Source organism: Physeter macrocephalus, chromosome 21 (assembly GCF_002837175.3).
Source record: "Physeter macrocephalus isolate SW-GA chromosome 21, ASM283717v5, whole genome shotgun sequence".
NCBI classification, from domain to species: Eukaryota; Metazoa; Chordata; class Mammalia; order Artiodactyla; family Physeteridae; genus Physeter; species Physeter macrocephalus.
Window position 1 is genome coordinate 102,085,818 of NC_041234.1, and position 9,732 is coordinate 102,095,549.

A 9,732-nucleotide genomic window follows, 5' to 3' on the forward strand; every position below is an offset into this window, starting at 1 on the left:
TTTCATCGAAGTTGTCGAATTTATTAACATAAAGCTGTTGATAATATTTCCTTATCATTTTAACATTTGTGCTAGTTAACTATTTCTACATAATAAATTATCAAAAACTTAGCAGCTTAAAACAATACATATTTATTATCTCATAGATTCTGCAGTTCAGAAATTTGGGCACAGCTTAGCTGGGTCCTCAGTTCAAGCTCGGTTGCATCAAAAGGCTGTAATCAAGGTGTCAGCCAGGACCAGGGTCTCATCTGAAAGCTTGACTAGGGAAGGATCCACTTTTATGCTCACATGGTTTTTGGCAGGATTCAGTTCCTTTTGGGTTGTTGGACTGAGGTCCTCAATTTTTTTGTTGGCTGCTGGCAAGAGGTGGCCCTCAGTTCTTTGTCATGTTATCTCTCCAACATGGCAGCTTGTTTCATTAAAGCCAGCAATAGAGGGAGTGTAGCAAGATGGTAGTCATAGCCTAGTTTTGGAAGTGACATCCCCCTACCTTTGCCATATTTTACTGGTTAGAAGCAAGTCACTAGGTCAGTTCACACTCAAGGGAAGGGTACTACACAGGGGCATGAATACCAGGAGGCAGGCATCAATGGGGACAATTTAGACACAATATTTGTAGGATCTATAATTTATAGTTTATTGACATTCTCAAAGAACCAGCTTTTCTGTTTTTGATGTGTTTGAATTCTGTCATCTTTACTTTGGGTTTAAGTTTGCTTACTTTAGGTTTAATTTGCTTTCTGTCTTTTAATTTCTTATTTATTTATTTATTTATTTTTAATTTTGGCTGCATTGGGTCTTCGTTGCAGCACACGGGCTTTCTCTAGTTGTGGTGAGCAGGGGCTTCTCTTTGTTGTGGTGTGCGGGCTTCTCATTGCGGTGGCTTCTCTTGTTGCAGAGCATGGGCTCTAGGTGCACAGGCTTCAGTAGTTGTGGTGTGCGGGCTCAGTAGTTTTGACGCACGGGCTTAGTTGCTCTGCTGCATGTGGGATCTTCCCAGACCAGGGCTCGAACCCATGTCCCCTGCACTGGCAGGCAGATTCTTAACCACTGCACCACCAGGGAGGTCCCTGTCTTTTAATTTCTTAGCGTGAAAGCTGAGGTCATTTTTTCCAGATCCTTAATGTTTTCTAATATAGGCATTTAGTGCTGTAAACTTTCTTCTAAGCATCACTTTAGCTGCATCCCATAAATTTTTCTATGTTTTCATTTTCTTTTTAGCAGTAGAATTTTTATTTATTTTTTATTGAGGTGTAATTGACATATAACATACTAGTTTCAGGTGTACAGCATAATGATTTGATATTGTATGTATTGTAAAATATTCACCACAGTAAGTCTAGTTATCTATGTCTTCATTTTATTCAGTTCAAAATGCTTTATAATTTCCCTTTTGTTCCTTTTTGATGTCTTTCTTGACATGTGTTATTTAGAAGTGTGTTATTCAGATTTCAAATACTTAGGGGTTTTCCAGAAATCTTTCTTTTACTGATCTACTTTAATTTAATCTTTAATCTAATAAAATCTAATTTAATTTTATTGTGTTCAGAGAACATACTTTGTATAATTTTAATAATTTAAATTTTTTGTTAGGCTATTTTATTTATTTATTTTGTTTTTTAAAATTAATTTTTATTGGAGTATAGTTTTTTGTCTTTAAGATTTTTTTGATGTGGACTATTTTTAAAGTCTTTATTGAATTTGTTACAATATCGCTTCTGTTGCATGTTTTGGTTTTTTGGCCGCAAGTCATGTGGGATCTTAGATCCCCAACCAGGGATCCAACCAGCACCCCTGCATTAGAAGGTGAAGTCTTAACCCCTGGACTGCCAGCGAAGTCCCTTATTGGAGTATAGTTGATTTACAATGTTGTGTTTCTGCTGTACGGCAAAGTGAATCAGTTATACATATACACATATCCACTCTTTTTTAGATTCTATCCCCATATTGGTCATTACAGGGTATTGAGTAGAGATCCCTGAGCTATACAGTAGGTTCTTATTAGTTATATATTTTATATATAGTAATGGGTATTAATTTTAATACTTTTAAATGTGTTGTGAATTGTTTTATGGCCCAGAAAATGGTCTATTCTGGTGAATGTTCCCTGGCCATGAAAAGAATGTATCTGTTGTTGATTGGAATGTTTTATAAAAGCCAGTTAGGTCAACTTGATATAGTGTTAACTCTTCTATAGCCTTACTGATTTTCTCTCTACTTTCACTATCAATTATTGATGGGTGTGTTGAAATCTCTGTGTGTTTTTGTTTATTTTTTATTTCAATTCTGGTTTTGCTTCATGTCTTTTGAAGCTCTGTTATTAGGTGTGTAAATGTTTAGTATTATATGTAAAATTTATCCCCCTTTTAATAATCATATCAACATAATGTCCTTCTCCTTCCCTGGTGATATACACTTTTTAATTGGATTATTTAAATTTTGTTGACTTGTGAGAGTTCTTTGTCTAGATACTAACCTGTTATCAGATATATGACTTGCAAATATTTTCTCCCTTTCTGTGAGTTATTTTTTCACTTTTTTGGTAGTGTCCTTTAAGGCACAGATTTCTTAAAATTCTGATGAAGTTCAATTTACCTACATTTTCTTTATTGCTTGTTTTTCATAATATTTCCTTATTATTGTTTTATTGTCTGGAGGACATGTCTCTCATTTCTGATATTGGTAAATTATGTCTCCTCTCTTTTTTCCTGATCAGTCTGGATACAGGCATATACGTTTTATTGATCTTCTCAAAGATTTTCTCTATTTTCTATTTCCCTGATTTCTGCCCTTAACTTTATTATGTCCCTTCTTCTGCTTACTCTGAATTTAATTTGTTCTTATTTTTCTAGTTTCCTAAGATCAAAGTTAAGGTCATTGATTTAAGGCCTTTCTTCTTTTCCTATATAGGCATTTTGTGCTATAAATACTGCTTGAGCTGCATCCCACGGGTTTTGTTGTTTTCATTTTTCATTTAGTTCAAAATATTTTCTAATTTCCCTTTCGACTTCTTGTAGCAGTGAACTCCAGGAATATGTGTGGAATATCTATGCCCAATGATGGGAGAGTTGGTCACATATGCACATCTTGTTAACAAATGGCCATGACCAGAAAACTCAGGACCCTAACATTCTTGTTGACTCCAGCAATGAAAACAGGTCACATCATCAAGCTTGATATTTATGCAAAGCAACCCTAACAAGATGGTACAGCAATGTCTATTACTCCAGGTGTACACAACAAAATCATCAATCCATTGGTGATATAAAGAATACTCTGACAGACATATTCTCATGGGTTGGCTAAGGGTCAATCATGGTTCTCTTGGAGACATGCAAGGAGTAAGTCACCAAGCCTGCTGTGTGAACTCTTTCCTCATAACACCCAAACATGAGATTTCCCTATTGGTAACTCCTGCCAATTTGAGGCACAGGTCTCAGTCATGGGGCAGTGAAAGATGGTTGGGGATTGGGCACCATTTGGTCTGTAATCACAAATAACCAGGAGCCATTTGTTTTAATGGAAATTACTTTCTTTTTCATTTAAAAATGTAAAGAATAGACACCTCTGCTTTTTTGTAATCTTGCTTTTTCCTGATAATGTCAACTTTCCCAGACTCTTAGAATAAAATCTAAAGTCTTTACCAGGATATTACAGTCCTACCTGGTCTCTCTGACTCCTGTTACCTTTCTGACCTCATCTCCAACTGCTGTCCCCCTTCATCCCTCTGCTCCAGCCACCCTGGTGAACCTGATGTTCCTCAAACACACCAGGGTCACTCCTGCTTAGGGACCTTTGCTGTTGCCGTTCTCTTTGCCTGGAACATTCTCAGAGATCCTTATAGCTCACTCCCTCACCTCCTTCACACCTCTCCTCAAATATCACCTCATTAGAGAGGCCTTCCTGACCATTTAATGTAAAACAGCAGCCCCTGCCATTCTCTGTGTTCTTTCCCTGCTTCATTATTCCTCACACTCGACAATGTTATTAACCTGAATATTTACTTCCTTTTTGCCTGCTCCTCCCCCAGCCAGACTGTCTGCTCCATGGAGGCAGGGAATGTTTCTAGTTCACTGCTAGATCCCCACGCCCAGCACAGTGCCTGGCACACAGTAGGTCCCTGTAGGTACCTATCAGTGAACGAATGAATGAATCTGATATAGATATAGACATCTATCTATCTAGATGTATATATATATATATATATATATATATCTATGTATATGTATACATAGATATAGATATGGGGAAGGAAGGCATTTGGAACACAAGATTCCTAATCCTCAGCTCCAGACTATAGAGGAAAATTGCTCAACGAAATTCTTAACTTTCAGGATTTGAGTATGCAAATATATTTAATATCATAAAATCTCTTTTATAAAGATGATTTGGCTTTTTTTTCTTTTCATTTTTTCTGATTAGAAGTATCAGTTTTGTAAAAGAAAATGTAAGTAATGCAGAAAGGACTAAGGTGGAAAGTGAATGTCCTCTGGACTGGAGGTGAGGAGAGAGGGCAGACTGGGAGAGTGCACTGTGCCTTGGGACAGGACACAGTGGGAAACAGCAGCTGCATTGGAGCAGCTGTGTCAACAGAGCTCATAAAATGTCCCCACAGATAAATTGGCCACATCAGACTGTCTTGCTTTGCTGTTTATATCTTTTACCTATTTTTCTAGGAAAATATCTTTAAGTGTGTGTATTTTTTTAAGTTATGAAGCTCATTGTATATTAAAGAGCTTTTAGTCTGTCAAATTTGTTATAATTTTTCCCCAAATTATTGCTCATCTTCTAACTTTTTGGTGTTTTCTGCCATTCAGAAATGATTTTTATTGTGAGGTAAGTTCTAATAATCCTTTGCTTTTATTGTCTCTGCCTCTGATAGCATGCTTAGAAGGTCTTCCTCAGCCCAGGATTATAAAAATGTTCACTTGCATTTTCTTCTAGCACTGTCATGGTTTGATTTTCTTTTTCATGTTTAAATTTTCAGGGGACCTGGAATTTACTTGGTGAAAAGACATGTCTGGAATGCTTGTGGTGCACCAGGCTCTGTTCCAAATGCCTTACGTGGATCATCACATTTGAATGCTCAGTAACTCAGGAGGTGGGTGCTAGCAGGAGTGTTGTTTTCACAGGGGAGGGAACTTAGGAACAGGGAGGGTGGGTACGTATCCAAGACCACACAGCTGGTGAAATCTGGCCCATCAGTGGTAAAGTCTAAACAGGGTTGTTGTAAGGAATAGAGTCAGCATGTGAAAGGTTTGCGGAATATGGTAGTCAATAGAAGGTAGAATTTATTATTATTATTACATAGTTCTCATAAACATAATTTCTGATGGCTGCATATTATTTGAAAAATGGTATATATTTAAGGCAAGTATATCTCTAAGACATTATTTATTCCTTCAAAAACATGTTTAGAATTCCATGGTAACAAACAAAACCTTTATTTTAAGAAATAATTGTCATAAAAAGAAATCCTGGAAGAACGTTATCAATATGTGAAGAGTTTTATGGGATAATGGGCTTAGAGGTTTTTACAAAAATCTTCTTTGTCTCTATACTCCAGTTTTCTTAAAAGAGCATGTTTTAAAAATGTTCTGATCAGAAATTTAGCCACAATAACTGTTCTTTTTTTTAAAAAAAAGGCTATGACAAAATGATGCAGCTTCTGTGGAAAACAGTTTGGCGGTTCCTTAAAAAGTTAATTATAGGGCTTCCCTGGTGGCACAGTGGTTGAGAGTCCGCCTGCCGATGAAGGGGACACGGGTTTGTGCCCCTGTGAGGGAGGATCCCACATGCCGCGGAGCGGCTGGGCCTGTGAGCCATGGCCGCCGAGCCTGCGCGTCCGGAGCCTGTGCTCCGCAACGGGAGAGGCCACGACAGTGAGGGGCCTGGGTACCGCAAAAAAAAAAAAAAAAAAAAAAAAAAAAAGTTAATTATAGAATTACCATATGGCCCAGCAATTCCACTCCTAGGTGTATACCCAATAGAATTCAAAGCAAGGAGTCAAACAGATTGTTGTACACCAATGTTCAAAGCAGCATTATTCACAGTAACCAAAAGGTGGAAACCCAAATGTCCATCAACAGATGAATGGATAAACAATATGTGGTACATACATACAATGGAATAATTATTGTACGAAGGAAGGAATTTCTGATATAGGGTACAACATGGATTAACATTGAAAGCATTATGCTAAATGAAATAAACCAGACACAAAAGGACAAATATCGTATGGTTTCACTTATATGACGTATCTAGAATAGTCGAATTCAGAGATAGAATAGTCAAATTCAGAGAGACAGAAAGAATAGTGGTAATTAGGGGCTGCAGGGAGAGGAGAAGGGGAAGTGATTGTTTAATGAGCTTCTGTTTGGGATAATGGAAAGTTCTGGAAATGGATAGTGGTGGTGGTTGCACATTGTGAATGTACTTAATGCCACTGAATTGTACACTTAAAAATGGTTAAAAGGTTAACTTATGTTATATATATTTTACCATAAACAACAACAACAGCAGCAGAAATGACAAAAGGGAGACAAAATTAGACTATCACATAGAGTGCTGGGCTTAAATGAGATAATTCATGTGAAGTGCTTAGCATAATGCTGGGCTTATAGGGAATTCTCAATAAAGGAAGGACAAATGTATTTCTAATAATTGGAACCATTTAAAGATGGAAAGGGCTTCCTTGGGGATGAGATAGTGAGTTTCACGCTACTGGAAGTGTTTAACAGGAGGTAGAACAGACTTCTAAGTTTTGTATGTAAATGAATCGCCTGGGGATAGTGTTAGAATGCAGATTCTAATTTAAACAGGTCTTTTGTGGGGCTTGAAATTCTGCATTTCTAACAACATCAGGTGATGTTGATGCAGCCAAGTGAGCTAGAAGATTCTTTGGGGAGGGTGGATGCTGGAGAAGGTATGTGATAATCTATCAGGTGGAGCGTAAAGTTAGATCTCTGCTGTCCAGTACCGTGGTCAGATTGCCACACGTGACTATTGAGTATTTGAAATGTATCTAGTCTGAGATGAGTTGTGAGTGTAAAATAGACAAGAACTTAGTATAAAAGAAACTGTAAAACATCTCATTAATACTTTTTATATTGATTACATTCTGAAATGATATTATTTTGGTTATATTGGGTTAAGTAAAATGTTAAATTTTTTAAAACGGCTATGAGTGGAAGGTGATCGGGCAATATCTAGAGGGTGTCACAGGGTTAGAAGAGGATTTTCTTGCTTTGGTAGCCTGGAAAGAACATGAAGTTAATAAGAAAGGGAGAAGTTGGCTCTCCAGGACCAGCAAGGGGGCGGTGAGTGAGAGAGCAAGGTCTACAAGGAGGCTGGAGGTAAGGCAAGGTTTATGTGGCATGTGTACAGTTATAGAAAAGATGGAAAGACTGGAAAGAAACACATAGAAATGTTAACGCCAGTATCTGGGTAGTGGGGATGATGTTTACATTTTATTTTTACTTCTTTTGTAATATATGTTTTTGTATTTTCCTTTTTCCTCCATAAAGAGGCATAACTTTTAAAACTGGGGACTTTTAAAATCGGGGAACTATATAGGGACCATAAATTAGAGGTAGCCGGAAACACTGACTTTAGCACGAGGCCACCCCGCAGGAACTTGTGACAGGAACATGCAAATCACAAGAGTGATAGTATAAGCACGTGTGTAGGCATAGAAAGAGGACTAGGAGGAGGTGCTCCACACTGTTAAGAGGAGTAGTCTTTGGATGTCTGGCTTTCAGGTAATGTATACCTTCTTTCCACTTTTGTATAGAGTTCAAATGTTTAATAATGACTCTGTACTTTTTTATAATCAGAAAAATGAAGCTATTGTACTTTCAAAAAATAGGTATAGTCCTTTATCACAGAAAATAATAGTCCCACTATATTCTGCGTGGATAAAACCACATCTTAGGATCTTGTCTCCTGCTGGCCTGGAAGAAGCAAGTGGCCGTCCTGTCCTGTGAACTGCCTATGGAGAGGGCCACATCGTGGGAAACTGGGGACTGCTTCAGGGGCTGAGAGTGGCCTCTGGCCAACAGTCAGCAAGAAACTGAAGCCCTTGTGGTACAGCTGCATAGAAGTGAATTCTGCAACAACCTGAGTGAGCTTGGAAGTGAATTCTTCCCCAGTCAAGTCTCGAAATAAAAACACAATCTGGCTGACACATTGATTGAAATCTTGTGAGACTTAGAGCCCGAGGACGCGGTCAAGTCACGCCTGGAACTCCTGACCTGCAGAAACTAAGAGACAGTAAATGTGTGATGTTTCAAGCCACTAAATTTGTGGCAATTTTTTTTAACACAGCAATAGAGAACTAATAGGTCCTCCCACCAGCAGTGTATGAGAATTTGAAATGCTTTCCACGAAACCTCTTGTTTTGACAGTCCTTTTAACTTCGGCCATGCTGGTGGGTGTGCAGTGTGATTTTAATTTTAATTTTCTAGATGACTAATAATGTTCAGCACTTTTTCATATGCTTATTGGTCATTTGGATCGATTCTTTTATGAAGTGTCTTTCAAGTATTTTTCCCATTAAAAAAATGAGTTGCCTGTCTTTTGATCACTGAGTTTAGGAGTTATGTATACTGGGTATGAGATGTTGTGGGATACATGATTAAAAATCTCTTCTCCCAGCCTGGAGCTTGCCTTTTCACTCTCTTAATAGTGTCTTTTAATGAAAATAAAAATGTTCTCAATTTAATTTGTTTTATCCCCAGTTTTATTGCAATATAATTGACATAATATTGTATTAGTGATGTGAACTTCACCTCAATTAATAAAAAAAAGCTCTTCTGACTCCAAATAAAATTCTCTTTGCATTTTTTAAGATCAGATGTTTCTCTTGGGAGAGTAGAAAGATGAAAGCACGTTTTGGTTCAACATAAGTGAGAGTTTTCAGAGTTCTCAAATAGTGTAATGGGCTGACTTGTGATCTATACTTACACTGGAAGCATTCTAGCAGGGACCGGACAACTGTCTATAATGAATATTGTAGAAGGGACCTCTAAATCTCCTTCCAACGTGAAGATTCAAGGATTCTATTCTCTTGAACAGCTTATCTCTTGGAGAGATCAGAATTTGAGCATAACACAAGACAGAGTAAAATCAAATATGGGTCTGTGTGGTAGAGACTACAAATAGAAGGCGATAATGTTGGAAACAAACTAAGCAAACTGCAAATGTGTTAAATAAAAGTGTGCTATGTGTTTATAATGCTATTTTAAAATTCATCTATTGTAGATCTTTTAAAATAAGTCATTTGAAAACAGTGCTCCTTTTTAACAAAATTTACCTAGGTGGTTGGTGAGATTAGCTGGTAGTGGCAGTGGCTGAGGAGACAAAAGTGCAGTGCAGTCTCGTAGAAAAGCTAAGATAGTGATTTGGTCACAAAGAGAGCCAAAATTCTACAAGGTTGAGCAATCTGGATGTGAGGGACAGGCCCAGGCCACAGCCACAGCTGGACATACAATTCATGTCACTGGAGAGAGTATAGTCCTTCCAAATAAGGAAGACTCTAAGCTACAACCCCCTTAGTGTGGCTGAAAGGGAGTACTTTGCTGAGACGTAAATTTAAGGGTATTCGCATTTTGGAATGCATGGACGGGTTTCTTGCATTATCTCTATATTTAGTAAGGAAGTTTCTGAAGGTAACAAGGGTATTATTAAAGTTGAAAGCAGTATAGCAGTGGTTAAGAGCCTGGGCTCTGA